A 16497-nucleotide genomic window follows, 5' to 3' on the forward strand; every position below is an offset into this window, starting at 1 on the left:
CCACAATCTTTTTACTTCCCTTCTTTTCTCCCCTTGCCCTCTGTCTAACCTCCCGAACTGCACCTAGCTGCTCTACCCTCCCCCACCTCCGCACTGTATCCTCCCACAAGCAGCACTTTACCATCCTCCACCACTACCCTGCTAACCCTCCTCCTCCTGCCCTAGCCTCTTCCTTATTCTCACCATCCAGGTGCTTCCCTTTTGTGTGTGTGTGTGTGTGTGTGTGTGTGTGTGTGTGCGCGCGCGCATGTGTTTGTGTTGGTTAATTCACAAGAAGGCATTTTGCCAAAAGCTTACTTGGTTAGCAGTCTTTTTGTTGTGCTTGCCTGCGACTCAACATCTCAAGTGTATGGTGAGTAGTGATCTATCCTTTTCATGATATAGTAAAAATTACAAATGTTTTTATTATTCTGTTGTTCCTGACATTTCAAAATTATTCAGTATTAATATAATAGAGGGAAACATTCCACATGGGAAAAAAATATATATTATTCAGCATTAAGATGGACCTACAGGAACTACGTTGCATCAATGTACTGAAGTTGAAGTTCTCTCTTGCATTGTTTAAAATAAACTGAAGAGAAGATGAAGACTACACTAAATAGCTGCTGCCTTCCCTTAACTGGCTATGAAAAACATTATACTGTTTGTGTAAGAAGTTCTCACTAAGATTACATCAGTCAGGTTAAGCTGTCTTGTCAGTTAATTGTGACTGTTTGTCATGCACACAAACTGAACTGTTACGTGAGACAGTTGGGTGCATCAATGCACAGGTTTAAATGGCTGCATGTTTGCTTCATCTGCTAGAGCATGTGTTTTAAGTTAATAAGGAAACAACTGACTACCTATGAAAAGCAATGGCTACAACCAACCCCAGTTTCACTGATATTGAGAAGCAAACTCATGCCATTGTTTCCCACTGAATAAAGCTGAGTTTATTCTGCCATTAATTTAACCTGTGATCTGTTTTTGTTTTAAGCTTTGGATTTGAAGTCATTAACACCTATCTGGAAAAAAGAAGTGTAAAAATTAACTGAACTGACAATATGGTGAATAAGACAAAGCAAAACAATACAATATTTCTCTGTATCAAGGATTAGTTTATTTGCTGGTTGCCCTTATATTTTTAGCTTTAGAATTAGTGTGTACACAGTTGCAACCCAAATATGTGCAGTAATTTCCACCATTAAATTACTAGTGTAGGGATGCTTAGGAAGTTGTACTAGAGCAGGAGTACTGCATTTCACAGAAGCAGTACTGGGCAGCATAATGTATTTATATACTGAAGGCAAATCTGAATGTGGAAAAAAACTGTGTCTGGAGTGGAAGCACAATACATAATAAACCCTCTGCTACACAGTTTGGCATCTTGCAGAATATACATAAAAAATGGTTTTATTTTCCAGTAGGACAGTGGTATTTTGCACATTAGTTTGGCTTGTTAATGATAAACCCAGGGTATTTTTGAAGCACAAGCAACACAAGGCACTGCTTGAGGCACCAAGCTGAGAGGGGTGCAGGGGAGAGACCAAGTGTAAGATTTGTGTACAGTGTTTATCACAATTAGTGAAAGTATAAAAGGGAAATGGGGGTACCAAACAATAAGTTGCTTGTGTGGAAAAATGTTCTCAAACCAACTGTAGGTAAACCACGTATCTCAAAACTGAAAGTTTGCAGGGTTGAATCCTTGCCAGATGTTGAAATTTTTCAGCCTGTTTTATTCTAGCCTTCACCTCTCAATGATGTGAAGGTATGCCAGGAACTACAGATAGTTCCGATCCTACCTTATACTGTAGGTCCTCTTTCCCCAGTAAGATTACTGAAGTGGGTTAGGGGTACACAAGGTACCAAAGTGGCTGCCAGTGGAAAGACTTACCACTAGGTCTCTGAGCATCCCTCTTACCAGAATCCCAGCCAATGATGCTGTACAACTGTGTTTATTAGGCCTTCTAGCACAAAACTACAATGGGGTCTCTATGTAACACTCCAAAATCATTAATACAGTCTAGTCCCCTGCTTTACATGTGTGGAAAACCTTAGAATCCTGCTCCTGGAACAGTCATATTGCAAGTAAAGTTGACATGACCTACAGAAAAATATCAACATTAGAGAAAAAAATCTAATAGAATCAAATAATAACTGCTTCCAAAGAGTATTTATGCAGAACATATGTTTACAATGTAACATGATGTACACTACTTTCTTTCTGCAACTGTTTTGTAAATAGCTCATAATTTCGAATTTGCAGCCTTGTCTGTATTTTGATACTATCACATTAATCTGCCTCCACACAACCTTCAGTATCGAATTGCATTCATAATGAAAACACTGTACTGTCTTGTTTTCGATATTTCAGTCAATGTTAGCACAATAATTTGACTACAGAAACTAATGAATGATAAAATTAGGTTCAGGTACTTGTTGAGTGTCTAAAACAGACAACTGATTAATGTATTTTTACATATGTACTATAAGACATTAAAAAGAGTGCACCACGAAGGAATTACTGAATGAGACATAAATCTGTAGATGTGATATACATGTAAAGATGAAGAAGTGATTGCAGTTGCAAAAAAATTGGATGATTTATTCAAGAGAGAAAGCTTCACAGTTGAGCAAGTAAGTAATGCATTGGTCCACCTCTGGCCCCTTATGCAAGCAATTATTCGACTTGGCGCTGACTGATAAGAGTTGTTGAATATCTTTGTGGGGGGTATTGTGTCAAATTCAGTCCAATTGGTGCATAGGATTGTCAAAATCCTGAGATGGTTGGAGGACCCTGCCTATAACGTTCCAAACCTTCTCAATGGGGGAGACATTGGTGCCCCTGCTGGCCAAAGTAAGGGGTGACAAGCACAGAGACAAGCAATAAAAACTCTTTCTGTATGTGGGCAAGCATTATCTTGCAGAAATGCAAGTCCAGGATGGCTTCCCATAAATAAGTAAAACAGGGTGTAGAATATCATCGACCTACCGCTGTGTTGTAATGGTGCCACAGATAACAATCAAAAGGGTCCGGCTATCAAAATAAATGGCACCCCAGACCATCACTCCTGGTTGTCAGGCCAAATGCTGGGTGACAGTTAGGTTGGTATCCCACCGCTGTCTGGGGGATCTCCAGAAACACCTTTGCTGGTCATCAGGGCTCAGTTTGAAGCTGGACTCACCACTGAAGACAATGCTACTCAATAAATGAGATTACAGGCTGAGGACATGTCTGGAGATGCCCCAGACAGCAGTGGAATACTGACCTGACTGTTGCCCACCATATGGCTTGACAGCCAGGAGTGAAGGTCTAGGGTGTCATTTCTTTTCATAGCAGGACCTCTTTTGTTGTCATCTGTTGTGGGTACTTTGATGGTATTTTACACCCTGTTTTGTTGCCCTTCATGGCAAGCCATCCAGGGCTTCCTTTTCAACAAGATAATGCCTGATCGCATACAGGAAGTGTTTCTACTGATTGTCTTTTACTAAGGCCAGCATGGTTGCCAGATCCCTCCCCAATTGAGAAAGTTTGAAGCATTATAGGGAGCGCCCTCCAACCATCCCGGGATTTTGATGATCTAACGCAGCAGTTAGACAGAATTTGGCACGATATCCCTCAGGATGACATCCAACAACTCTGTCAATCAGTGACAAGCTGAACAACTGCTTGCATAAGACCCCTAGGCGGGCCAACACATTACTGACTTGCTGAGTTTGTGTACCTCTTTCTCGTGAATAAATCATCCAATTTTTTCTGAAACTGTTTTCATTCATTTGTTTGTTCATGTACATCATATTTACCGATTTTCATCATATTCAGATAAATCCTTTGTGTGTATTCACAAGTAAAATAAATTTTATAGGACCTACACTTTTTATAGGACAAGTTCTTGTTAGCCCAATGATTCATCTCCTAAACAAACTCTAAAGGCAAAACATATAGGTGTACACTGAGTGCAGGTGAAGACAGAGTAAAGATGGTTAAACAAGAGAGAAATTATGGAAGGATACTGAAAGAAAACCACTCCACTACATACCATACTTAGGCTGACACCTTCACACACAACCTACAAAGACAAAGCACCATCAGTTGATGCCTGACTACCTTGAAATATTTTACAGTTCTTCAAATGATGAATCATGCCTATTATATTTGGCCTTTTGAAACTTAATTTAACCAAGAACAGATATGACAGTCTACTTTTATTTCTGTGATATCCACTAAATATTTCCAGGGCAATGATTTGCTCTTCGTGGTCATCAGTATTCACTAAAATTATTGTTTTTAGTTTGCTTGCAACTTTTTCCCTCAATGGCTGCCAAAATAGCATCTTCAACATGTTGAAAGAGACCCCTGACATACACACTAAATACACCTGTAGGCCTTTCCTGTCCTTTGCTGCCATTTCCTTAAGGGATACCATTGTTCACCGTACTAAAGAACTCCTGACAATTAACAGACCCCCTACCCTTTTGCATTTGCCTTCTCCTGACACTGGACAAAACAGGTTTCCCCAAAATAGGTGAAGTGAGTCTCAGTGCCTCAGTTTCACTTTCATTGAAAAAGAGCAACTCAGACTTGTTAGTTAAGGGGATCAGTACAACAGCCTGATTCCTCCCTGGTCCCCATCAACCTTGTACAGTGGCATCACTGCAGAGGTAATGGTCACATGTGGTCAGGCTCTGTGGAAGGGACATCTCACTGCGGAATGAGTAGCAGTTGTTGAAATTGAGGTATTGTTGGTAGTTGGAAGGTTTAGCGTGGTTGGAGATACTGATGGAGCCACATGTGAGTTGGGAGGTCGACACAGGGGAAAGTGGCTTATTGGCCTGAGGAGGGCCAGGTGAAGTGAATGAGGGGGGAAGTATTGAAGAGTGCATATAAAGTGTCCTAAATTTACATCATGAATCAGTTGAACTAGGTGAGAGGGATATGAGATTCTAGGTGGCTAGTAAACATTCCTATAGATGGGCCATGAATAGGTTGGCATAAGGTGGTGCCGTGTGGGTGCTCCTGACCATGCAATGGATTTGTTTTTAGTAATTGTGGGTGAGGACATAGTTGGTCATACTGACCAGGAAGGAGGTTGTATGTCTGTAGTCATTAGGGCTTTGGGATGGGTCCTGCTCAATATCAGCATGGCCATGGGCATTGGGGATGCTCATGTAGAGGGAAGTAAGTGGCATCAAGAGTGATGAGCAGGACATCTGTTGGTAAAGGGACAGGAACTGTGGAGAATCAGAGGAAGAAATGGTTAGTTCCTCTTAAATAGGAGGGTATGCTATGGATAATAGGCTGAAGGTGTCAGTCCAAAATGGCAGAGATTGTTTCTGTGGGGTCAAGCATCCAGCCACAACGGTGTGTCCTAGGTGACTGATTTTATGTATTTTAGGAAGCATATATCGGGTAATTCTATGATGCTGTTCCCAACTTTCAGGTACGATGGAGAAGAGTAAACACATCAATTTCAAATAAGGGGCCTTGGTCTGGAAATGACCAAGTCAAAAATTATAAACAAAAATTGTTCCAATACCTCTGACAGTGGAATACATGTATCAGTACTGTTGTTAAGGCTGAGGAACACATAGATGTAGAGGTTCTAATATCACGGAGCCCCCCCCCCCTTCCTGACACTCTCTCTCTCTCTCTCTCTCTCTCTCTCTCTCTCTCTCTCTCCCTCCCTCCCTCCCTCCCTCTCTCTCTCTCTCTCTCTCTCTCTCACACACACACACACACACACACACACACACACTCTCTCTCTCTCTCTCTCTCTCTCTCTCTCTCTTTGAGACGTGTGAACATGTGGACCAGACTTTCCTTGAAAAGTGGATAGGCAAAGGAGCCTGTTTCGTGGCCAGCACATCCTCCTGCTCTCACCCCACTTGATATTTTCTTTTATGTATGAGATGCCACCTGTTGATACTGAAGAGGATCTTCTGCTAATAATTCTCATTGCCTGTGATATTGTTCGAAACCACAATATTGGGACAGGTATCACAGAAATTTGTGTGATGATGACATGCATGCATCGATGCTGGGGAATGCCATATTGAACAACTGTTATACATTTAGCAGCTTGTGAAACTTGTTTAAGTATGAGATCTGTTCAAAAAATTCCCAAACTGTGTCCACAAAATTTTTCTACACTTACCTCATACTTAATGCGCATGGTCTTCTTCGAAATACTCTCCTCCACAGTTGATACACTGCTCCCAATGCTGTTTCCCCTTCCAGGAGCATTCTCGGTACGACTCTTCTTGGAGCACATGAAGTATTGTCTTATTGCAGACAGAGGCCCTTTAACCAAGCAATTACTGCAGTTCATAAAAAGAGTGGTAAAGCCTGGACAGCAGGTAGGATCATAAGACTGGGATTGGTTATTAGATGTTAGATTGCAGTTCTTTCTTTACATGTGAGGTTTCCGTTCTGAGAGATTCCAGTAATGATGGCTAGGCACCATGAAGCAACAGTAACCAGGTGCTGGTATGCCATTGGCTACCTCTGACATTTTAACTGACCTACAGTTTAATGTGCAATGTGAACCACAGTGCAATTTGTCATTTTTCACATTAATAAATATTGCCAGAGAAGAAAGAAATGAAAATTAACAGATAAAAATCCGTGGACTGATGGAGGATCGAAACTGAGACCTTTGGATCTTTAGTCTGCCACTTTCTTGAATTTTATGTATTTTTGCATGTTTCATCTGATCCATACAACAGTGAATTTGCCCTGGATGTGGAATGAGACAAGATTATGATTACACATATGTACTTGTATATTAAATTACAAATGTGGACCCTAGAAGTCAAGGGGCCTGAATGAAATTTTTAAAAAAATGAGTTAGCTGCAGGAATGGGATGTGCGATAGTAATCTTTTAGGTGGTAACGAGATTCTAATGATTTTCTTGATAGTCTGTGCTACCTAGTGTGATGTACCTTAACTACTTAGTTAGCTATAGTTCAACATTGGAACACTACAGATCCAATACCACTAGGACTGCCTCACCACCAAACAGAGCAAATGATTCTGTTAGTAGAAACAGACATCAATGTTATTTAAAAAAACTTTTCAGCATATTGTCTCTGTTATAAGACTAGCTGACAAATGAGCTTTTAATGTCATGTTTAGTCATATTTTAGTGTTTCATAAAAGTTAGTAGTTGAAATTAAATACATAAGTTGTCAAAATGAATGGGTTTTCATCCATGTCGCAATATGCTTTGATCTTCAATAGATGATGCCAACACCAATTGCAACAAACTCGAAAGCCTACTATTTGTGACAGCTGTGAACATACAACCTCAATATTCACAATGTAATCAGCTGCCCATATGTTTATGCGGCATGAAGGATGGGAAAGTAGGGTTTGCCAAGAGACAGCATCTTGTCTGTTGAAGCATATCCAGAGTCCTCCTCACACTGTAAAGTACACCTCAGCTTTCAGTGACAACTGTGGAGGGCAGAACAAAAGACATATAGTAGAAAAATTATGGTGTTATATTGTTAAGAACACCCAAACTGAAACTGTTGATTACCATTTGCTAGTTTCTGGACATTCATACAGTGTATGTGGTCAGGACTTGTATGTACCAGAAGACTGGATGAATCTGGCTGCTGCAAGAATCAAATATTTTTTTGTTACTAAGATGACAGACGAAGACTTTATTGATCTTCAACCACTACAACAGTACTGCAAGAAAACTGTGCCAGGTATACAAGCAATTCATTACGAAAATACAAACCCAAATACTCTTTTTTTGTAAGATGACATCAGCTGGAGGTATTCTACCTTACCAGGACCTGGTTTGAACAGGTATATGCCTGCACAACTTCCCATCCTTCAACCCAACAAAAAAATGTGAAGACATGATGAAACTTCTGCAGTTTGTATCATCAATACACCACCAATCTTATTGTAGCCTATCCCATGAACCAAAGACCAGTGAACCATTACCCCTGGTACTCATGCCAATGATGAAGTTACTGCTGTCTTGGATAACAACATCCATGGCACAGATGATTTTACTAAATAATGAAATTTTCAGTATTTTGATGCAATACTGTTCTTCTTTATAACAATTTTGATTGTATGCTCTGTGCATTATCATTTTGTTTTATTTTAAATAAAATATATGCGAACTGTCCATTTTTTTATACATACTAACCATAAATCTGATGTTCTGCCTATTTGTTATCACTGGTAATAAAAAGCTGAGGACATGAGAATTTGTCTGATATGGTTGAAATGGTGAAATTTTAATTTTTGTGATTACCAAAACTAGTCAACTTTGAGCTGAGTTTTCTCAAAAATATGATTTTGTTATTTAGACCCCATGACTTCTGGGGTCCTCAAATAAAATTACAAGTGATTGTTCCACGTGGGAAAAATATATCTAAAAACAAAGATGATGTGACTTACCAAACGAAAGCGCTGGCACGTCGATAGACACACAAACAAACACAAACATACACACAAAATTCTAGCTTTCGCAACCAGCGGTTGCTTCGTCAGGAAAGAGGGAAGGAGAGGGAAAGGCGAAAGGATGTGGGTTTTAAGGGAGAGGGTAAGGAGTCATTCCAATCCCGGGAGCGGAAAGACTTACCTTAGGGGGAAAAAGGACAGGTGTACACTCGCACACACACACACACACACATATCCATCCACACATATACAGACACAAGCAGACATATACAGAGGCAAAGAGTTTGGGCAGAGATGTCAGTCGAGGCGAAAGTGCAGAGGCAAAGATGATGTTGAATGACAGGTGAGATGTGAGTGGCGGCAACTTGAAATTAGAGGAGATTGAGGCCTGGTGGATAACGGGAAGAGAGGATATATTGAAGAGCAAGTTCCCATCTCCGGAGTTCGGATAGGTTGGTGTTAGTGGGAAGTATCCAGATAACCCTGACTGTGTAACACTGTGCCAAGATGTGCTGGCCGTGCACCAAGGCATGTTTAGCCACAGGGTGATCCTCATTACCAACAAACACTGTCTGCCTGTGTCCATTCATGCGAATGGACAGTTTGTTGCTGGTCATTCCCACATAGAATGCGTCACAGTGTAGGCAGGTCAGTTGGTAAATCACGTGGGTGCTTTCACACGTGGCTCTGCCTTTGATCGTGTACACCTTCCGGGTTACAGAACTGGAGTAGGTGGTGGTGGGAGGGTGCATGGGACAGGTTTTACACGGGGGGTGGTTCCAAGGGTAGGAGCCAGAGGGTAGGGAAGGTGGTTTGGGGTTTTCATGGGGATGAACTAAGAGGTTACAAAGGTTAGGTGAACGGCGGAAAGACAAAATTGGTGGAGTGGGGAGGATTTCATGAAGGATGGATCTCATTTCAGGGCAGGATTTGAGGAAGTCGTATCCCTGCTGGAGAGCCACATTCAGAGTCTGATCCAGTCCCGGAAAGTATCCTGTCACAAGTGGGGCTCTTTTGGGGTTCTTCTGTGGGAGGTTCTGGGTTTGAAGGGATGAGGAAGTGGCTCTGGTTATTTGCTTCTGTACCAGGTCGGGAGGGTAGTTGCGGGATGTGAAAGCTGTTTTCAGGTTGTTGGTGTAATGGTTCAGGGATTCCAGACTGGAGCAGATTCGTTTGCCGCGAAGACCTAGGCTGTAGGGAAGGGACCGTTTGATGTGGAATGGGTGGCAGCTGTCATAATGGAGGTACTGTTGCTTGTTGGTGGGTTTGATGTGGACGGACGTGTGAAGCTGGCCATTGGACAGGTGGAGGTCAACATCAAGGAAAGTGGCATGGGATTTGGAGTAGGACCAGGTGAATCTGATGGAACCAAAGGAGTTGAGGTTGGAGAGGAAATTATTGAGTTCTTCTTCACTGTGAGTCCAGATCATGAAGATGTCATCAATAAATCTGTACCAAACTTTGGGTTGCCAGGCCTGGGTAACCAAGAAGGCTTCCTCTAAGCCATGAATAGGTTGGTGTACGAGGGGGCCATCCTGGTACCCATGGCTGTTCCCTTTAATTGTTATACACAAATATCTCGCACGTCCAGGGCCTCGCTGCGATGGAGCACTTCCTTTCACGCCGATCACCTGCCACCCTACGTAAAACCTCTTTCCTCATTACCTTAGCCAGCTTCATCCTGACCCACAACTTCTTCACTTTTGAAGGCCAGACATACCAACAAGCTGCTTGTGTCTGTATATGTGTGGATGGATATGTGTGTGTGTGCAAGTGTATACCCATCCTTTTTTCCCCCTAAGGTAAGTCTTTCCACTCCCGGGATTGGAATGACTCCTTACCCTCTCCCTTAAAACCCAAATCCTCTCGTCTTTCCCTCTCCTTCCCTCTTTCCTGATGAGGCAACCGTTGGTTGCGAAAGCTCCTGGAAATGGAAAAAAGAACACATTGACACCGGTGTGTCAGACCCACCATACTTGCTCCGGACACTGCGAGAGGGCTGTACAAGCAATGATCACACGCACGGCACAGCGGACACACCAGGAACCGCGGTGTTGGCCGCCGAATGGCGCTAGCTGCGCAGCATTTGTGCACCGCCGCCGTCAGTGTCAGCCAGTTTGCTGTGGCATACGGAGCTCCATCGCAGTCTTTAACACTGGTAGCATGCCGTGACAGCGTGGACGTGAACCGTATGTGCAGTTGACGGACTTTGAGCGAGGGCGTATAGTGGGCATGCGGGAGGCCGGGTGGACGTACCGCCGAATTGCTCAACACGTGGGGCGTGAGGTCTCCACAGTACATCGATGTTGTCGCCAGTGGTCGGCGGAAGGTGCATGTGCCCGTCGACCTGGGACCGGACCGCAGCGACGCACGGATGCACGCCAAGACCGTAGGATCCTACGCAGTGTCGTAGGGGACCGCACCGCCACTTCCCAGCAAATTAGGGACACTGTTGCTCCTGGGGTATCGGCGAGGACCATTCGCAACCGTCTCCATGAAGCTGGGCTACGGTCCCACACACCGTTAGGCCGTCTTCCACTCACGCCCCAACATCGTGCAGCCCGCCTCCAGTGGTGTCGCGACAGGCGTGAATGGAGGGACGAATGGAGACGTGTCGTCTTCAGCGATGAGAGTCACTTCTGCCTTGGTGCCAATGATGGTCGTATGCGTGTTTGGCGCCGTGCAGGTGAGCGCCACAATCAGGACTGCATACGACCGAGGCACACAGGGCCAACACCCGGCATCGTGGTGTGGGGAGCGATCTCCTACACTGGCCGTACACCACTGGTGATCGTCGAGGGGACACTGAATAGTGCACGGTACATCCAAACCGTCATCGAACCCATCGTTCTACCATTCCTAGACCGGCAAGGGAACTTGCTGTTCCAACAGGACAATGCACGTCCACATGTATCCCGTGCCACCCAACGTGCTCTAGAAGGTGTAAGTCAACTACCCTGGCCAGCAAGATCTCCGGATCTGTCCCCCATTGAGCATGTTTGGGACTGGATGAAGCGTCGTCTCACGCGGTCTGCACGTCCAGCACGAACGCTGGTCCAACTGAGGCGCCAGGTGGAAATGGCATGGCAAGCCGTTCCACAGGACTACATCCAGCATCTCTGCGATCGTCTCCATGGGAGAATAGCAGCCTGCATTGCTGCGAAAGGTGGATATACACTGTACTAGTGCCGACATTGTGCATGCTCTGTTGCCTGTGTCTATGTGCCTGTGGTTCTGTCAGTGTGATCATGTGATGTATCTGACCCCAGGAATGTGTCAATAAAGTTTCCCCTTCCTGGGACAATGAATTCACGGTGTTCTTATTTCAATTTCCAGGAGTATATATATATATATATATATATATATATATATATATATATATATATATATATAGTGTGGGTGGGTGGGTGGGATTTTTTTTTTTTTTTCACTCTGAATAAATGCAGTGTACAATAGCTTAGTCCACTTTTGAATGTGACTGTCTGCCCCTCAATGTGTCCTCTATGTGGTGAGTGGTAATCTATCTACATTTACATGATTACTTTGCAATTCACACTTAAGTGCGTAGCAGAGGGTTCATCGAACCATTTTCATACTACTTCTCTACCATTCCACTCTTCATTTGTGTGCGGGAAAAAGGAACACCTAAATCTTTCCGTTTGAACTCTGATTTCTCTTACTTTATTATGATGATCATTTCTCCCCACGTAGGTGGGTGTCAACAAAATATTTTTGCATGCGGGAGAGAAAGCTGGTACTTGAAATTTCGTACGTAGATCTCGCCACAAAGAAAACTGCCTTTGTTTCAGTGACTGCCACCCCAACCCGCGTATCATATCAGTGACACTCTCACCCCTATTGCATGATAACATGAAACGAGCTGCCCTTCTTTGCACTTTTTCGATGTCCTCCGTCAATCCTACCTGGTAAGGATCCCATACCATGCAGCAATATTCCAGCAGAGGACGGACAAGTGTAATGTAGGCTGTCTCTTTAGTGAGTTTGTCGCATCTTCCAAGTATTCTGCCAACAAAGCGCAGTCTTTGTTTTGCCTTCCGCACAATATTACCTATGCGGTCTTCCAATTTAAGTTGCTCGTAATTGTAATTCCTAGGTATTAATCTATATTAATCCTAGGTACTAATCCATAATGTAATCCATATTGTTATTCCACCCCAAATCTTCCATAGTTTGAAAATAACCTAATGTACACTCATGAAACTGTTTTGCTAAATTTCTTTGGTAAGCTTGTAATGACCGTATCACCCTATTTGTTGTTTTAATAAAATACTGTGTTCTATGATCTTTTTATGACAAGTTTTTTGGTTGCACCTGCAAAGCACCATGACCTTGCCACCACTTTGCTTAGCTTTTGTAACTTATAATTTTGGATTCACAACCATATCAACAATGCAGACACTCTGAATGTAGCATTTTCGTAACCTGCAAACTCAGAATACAATTAACCACTTTTTTGCCTCTTTGAAAATTAACTAGGCAATCTTACATTGTTAGAATCATTTAGTGGAGAAATTAAGAGGTCATTGTGAAAGAAAGTTATGAACTTCACTTCTTACATTCAGCTATCTTTCTGATACAGGTTGATTGCCACTAGAATGCAGTGGCAGTTGTAAGCTCTTCCCCCATAATTTTAAGAGGTCTGACGGTATGGCAGTTGGACTATGGGAAAAGAGAGAGAGAGAGAGAGATGCAACTGTAATTATTTGCTACCAAATTAATCATAAAAAAGGTCACATTGCTATGAAATAAAAGATGATGTATTTTAACTTAATAGCACCCTTAACTCTTTGATGATACTGACAAATTTTAAAGTTCATATACTCCAGAAAGTTCATATACTCCAGAACCTCCCCCCATGAACCATGGACCTTGCCGTTGGTGGGGAGGCTTGCGTGCCTCAGCGATACAGATGGCCGTACCATAGGTGCAACCACAACGGAGGGGTATCTGTTGAGAGGCCAGACAAATGTGTGGTTCCTGAAGAGGGGCAGCAGCCTTTTCAGTAGTTGCAGGGGCAACAGTCTGGATGATTGACTGATCTGGCCTTGTAACATTAACCAAAACGGCCTTGCTGTGCTGGTACTGCGAACGGCTGAAAGCAAGGGGAAACTACGGCCGTAATTTTTCCCGAGGACATGCAGCTCCACTGTATGATTAAATGATGATGGCGTCCTCTTGGGTAAAATATTCCGGAGGTAAAATAGTCCCCCATTCGGATCTCCGGGCGGGGACTACTCAGGAGGACGTTGTTATCAGGAGAAAGAAAACTGGCGTTCTACAGATCGGAGCGTGGAATGTCAGATCCCTTAATCGGGCAGGTAGGTTAGAAAATTTAAAAAGGGAAATGGATAGGTTAAAGTTAGATATAGTGGGAATGAGTGAAGTTCGGTGGCAGGAGGAACAAGACTTTTGGTCAGGTAATTACTGGGTTATAAATACAAAATCAAGTAGGGGTAATGCAGGAGTAGGTTTAATAATGAATAAAAAAATAGGAGTGCAGGTTAGCTACTACAAACAGCATAGTGAACGCATTATTGTGGCCAAGATAGACACAAAGCCCATGCCTACTACAGTAGTACAAGTTTATATGCCAACTACCTCTGCAGATGATGAAGAAATAGATGAAATGTATGACGAGATAAAAGAAATTATTCAGGTAGTGAAGGGAGACGAAAATTTAATAGTCATGGGTGACTGGAATTCGTCAGTAGGAAAAGGGAGAGAAGGAAACATAGTAGGTGAATATGGATTGGGGGGAAGGAATGAAAGAGGAAGCCGCCTTGTAGAATTTTGCACAGAGCATAACTTAATCATAGCCAACACTTGGTTCAAGAACCATAAAAGAAGGTTGTATACCTGGAAGAATCCTGGAGATACTAAAAGGTATCAGATAGATTATATAATGGTAAGACAGAGATTTAGGAACCAGGTTTTAAATTGTAAGACATTTCCTGGGGCAGATGTGGATTCTGACCACAATCTATTGGTTATGAACTGCAGATTGAAACTGAAGAAACTGCAAAAAGGTGGGAATTTAAGGAGATGGGACCTGGATAAACTGAAAGAACCAGAGGTTGTAGAGAGTTTCAGGGAGAGCATAAGGGAACAATTGCCAGGAATGGGGGAAAGAAATACAGTAGAAGAAGAATGGGTAGCTCTGAGGGATGAAGTAGTGAAGGCAGCAGAGGATCAAGTAGGTAAAAAGACGAGGGCTAGTAGAAATCCTTGGGTAACAGAAGAAATATTGAATTTAATTGATGAAAGGAGAAAATATAAAAATGCAGTAAATGAAGCAGGCAAAAAGGAATACAAACGTCTCAAAAATGATATCGACAGGAAGTGCAAAATGGCTAAGCAGGGATGGCTAGAGGACAAATGTAAGGATGTAGAGGCTTGTCTCACTAGGGGTAAGATAGATACTGCCTACAGGAAAATTAAAGAGACCTTTGGAGAGAAGAGAACCACTTGTATGAATATCAAGAGCTCAGATGGCAACCCAGTTCTAAGCAAAGAAGGAAAGGCAGAAAGGTGGAAGGAGTATATAGAGGGTTTATACAAGGGCGATGTACTTGAGGACAATATTATGGAAATGGAAGAGGATGTAGATGAAGACGAAATGGGAGATAAGATACTGCGTGAAGAGTTTGACAGAGCACTGAAAGACCTGAGTCGAAACAAGGCCCCGGGAGTAGACAACATTCCATTTGAACTACTGATGGCCTCGGGAGAGCCAGTCATGAAAAAACTCTACCATCTGGTGAGCACGATGTATGAGACAGGCGAAATACCCTCAGACTTCAAGAAGAATATAATAATTCCAATCCCAAAGAAAGCAGGTGTTGACAGATGTGAAAATTACCGAACTATCAGTTTAATAAGTCACAGCTGCAAAATTCTAACGCAAATTCTTTACAGATGAATGGAAAAACTGGTAGAAGCCGACCTCGGGGAAGATCAGTTTGGATTCCGTAGAAATGTTGGAACACGTGAGGCAATACTGACCTTACGACTTATCTTAGAAGAAAGATTAAGAAAAGGCAAACCTACGTTTCTAGCATTTGTAGACTTAGAGAAAGCTTTTGACAATGTTAACTGGAATACTCTCTTTCAAATTCTGAAGGTGGCAGGGGTAAAATACAGGGAGCGAAAGGCTATTTACAGTTTGTACAGAAACCAGATGGCAGTTATAAGAGTCGAGGGGCATGAATGGGAAGCAGTGGTTGGGAAAGGAGTAAGACAGGGTTGTAGCCTCTCCCCGATGTTATTCAATCTGTATATTGAGCAAGCAGTAAAGGAAACAAAAGAAAAATTCGGAGTAGGTATTAAAATTCATGGAGAAGAAGTAAAAACTTTGAGGTTCGCCGATGGCATTGTAATTCTGTCAGAGACAGCAAAGGACTTGGAAGAGCAGTTGAACGGAATGGACAGTGTCTTGAAAGGAGGATATAAGATGAACATCAACAAAATCAAAACGAGGATAATGGAATGTAGTCAAATTAAGTCGGGTGATGCTGAGGGAATTAGATTAGGAAATGAGACACTTAAAGTAGTAAAGGAGTTTTGCTATTTAGGGAGTAAAATAACCGATGATGGTCGAAGTAGAGAGGATATAAAATGTAGACTGGCAATGGCAAGGAAAGCGTTTCTCAAGAAGAGGAATTTGTTAACATCAAGTATAGATTTAAGTGTCAGGAAGTTGTTTCTGAAAGTATTTGTATGGAGTGTAGCCATGTATGGAAGTGAAACATGGATGATAACTAGTTTGGACAAGAAGAGAATAGAAGCTTTCGAAATGTGGTGCTACAGAAGAATGCTGAAGATAAGGTGGGTAGATCACGTAACTAATGAGGAGGTATTGAATAGGATTGGGGAGAAGAGAAGTTTGTGGCACAACTTGACTAGAAGAAGGGATCGTTTGGTAGGACATGTTTTGAGGCATCAAGGGATCACAAATTTAGCATTGGAGGGCAGTGTGGAGGGTAAAAATCGTAGAGGGAGACCAAGAGATGAATACACTAAGCAGATTCAGAAGGATGTAGGTTGCAGTAGATACTGAGAGATGAAG

The sequence above is a fragment of the Schistocerca cancellata genome, chromosome 8, assembly GCF_023864275.1.
Source record: "Schistocerca cancellata isolate TAMUIC-IGC-003103 chromosome 8, iqSchCanc2.1, whole genome shotgun sequence".
Lineage (NCBI taxonomy): Eukaryota > Metazoa > Arthropoda > Insecta > Orthoptera > Acrididae > Schistocerca > Schistocerca cancellata.